The sequence below is a fragment of the Pteropus vampyrus genome, unplaced genomic scaffold (assembly GCF_000151845.1).
Source record: "Pteropus vampyrus isolate Shadow unplaced genomic scaffold, Pvam_2.0 Scaffold294, whole genome shotgun sequence".
NCBI lineage: Eukaryota > Metazoa > Chordata > Mammalia > Chiroptera > Pteropodidae > Pteropus > Pteropus vampyrus.
In genome coordinates this window covers 1,434,398-1,436,029 of record NW_011889075.1, presented here as the reverse complement: position 1 = coordinate 1,436,029, position 1,632 = coordinate 1,434,398, and the positions used below count along the sequence as shown (strand labels likewise).

General features: G+C 34.5%; 1 protein-coding gene across 1 annotated transcript in view; it reads left to right on the top strand.

The window, feature by feature from the left end:
• PARD3 (par-3 family cell polarity regulator) overlaps positions 1-1,632 on the top strand; it is a gene marked incomplete at its 5' end in the record, with an annotated part of 522,521 nt that overhangs the window by 297,694 nt on the left and 223,195 nt on the right. The window lies entirely within an intron of this gene.

Genomic DNA, 1,632 nt, shown 5'->3' with positions numbered 1-1,632 from the left:
TCTTTCTTTCTTTCTTTCTTTCTTTCCTTTTTTTTTTTTTTAGAGATCTGTAACTATACTATTTAAAATGCTTTGTATTTGCTTCTAGCATTGTGACGTTGGGGGCTATTTATTTTTCTCCTGTATCTTTCAAAATAGAAGAAAGCTTTTGACATTTGCCAATGTGTGGCCCATGAATGTGGATATGCGCCTAATTTGCATGCCTAGTAATTATATGCATCAATAAGCAATAGGAAAGTGCCGCCTAGCGATGACCTGGTAAGGTCATAGTGACAATTAACACAAACCATGTGAAGTATTATACCAGAATTTTCTTTTTGCCCTTTCTATGGGGTCTTTTACGAATATATCGGAAAAGTTATATTTAAATGTTATGGTATTGTTCCTTTACCATTTATCTGTTTCTGTTTCATACTCTTCCCTAGACTTGTGTCAACATTAAATATTAGATAGAGGCCTAGCATTTATTTTTGTTAACATTTTTATGATGATCTTAACAAAGTAAGCCACTCCCCCAGTCCTCTTCCCCCACTCCTCCCTCAGACACAAAAATACAGCACGTTTATCTTGTCAGTTCTGCAGATGTTCCCTTAGAACAATCTCACCTGTTATTTGGACGCTTGAAAAGTCCATCTCTATCTTTTCTTTCTTTTCCTTTTAATTCTCTTATTGAAAACACAAGATTTAAAAAGAGCTACACTCAAGCCTGCATGATCATAGCTATTCTGGAAATGCGTTTTTCTGATTCAGCTTTGAGGGGGAAGCTACCATGCAAAGTAAAATCTGATTTGAAATTTGCAGATGTTTTTACATTTACTGCTACAGTTTATATCTCTTTCTGAAAGTGAAAACTACAACAGAGAAAGTAAGGATTAGATATTTGCAGTATTCATCTTAGGGACAAAGCCTTTGAATCTCCACCATGTTGGGAAATTGTGAAGGTGGCCAGAGGGCTAGATCTGTGTGGGGCCTTTTAAAAGGCCGTGTTGATGAAAATAAATGGGATAGATTGTGGCATTAATTTCCCTAAGGGGATTCATGAAATGGTGAGGACTTGTATGATTTTGCTGTGGAGAATGTGGGGCAAGGAAAAGAATATGAATAAAGGGTTATCTAAACAAGAATGGCAGCTGTTCTGAATCACAGCAGAAAATGTAAGCTTTTCTAGCCTGACAATATCTCCCTAATCCTTGATGAAAATGTTATGAAAACAAAAGGGCAATAAGACAGGATTAATAACTGGAATTTTAATAACATTGGGGGTCAGGATCTGGTTACATTCTTTAAAGAATCAGCTGTCAGTCCTGCAGTCAAACTTGTTAAGTATTCTAGTGTACTATTTATTGTGTCTGAAAATGGTTTAATGGATATATTGATAGGGAAGAATTAATTATGTCATGGTTTAAGAATATTTAGTTATTTTAGACTCCTATTAACTCAGAAACTCATTTGACATTTTAAATTGTGTATTTTTATAGTTCGCTGCACAGTTGTGGAAGGCTAACTATGTCAAAAGGCGAAACTTTTAATTTATTAACTAATAGAATATACTTTTTTCAATCCATTGATTTAGGGAACATTAACAGTGTTTTTAAGGGGAAAAATGTAAAACAGCAGATTCTAATTTTAGCG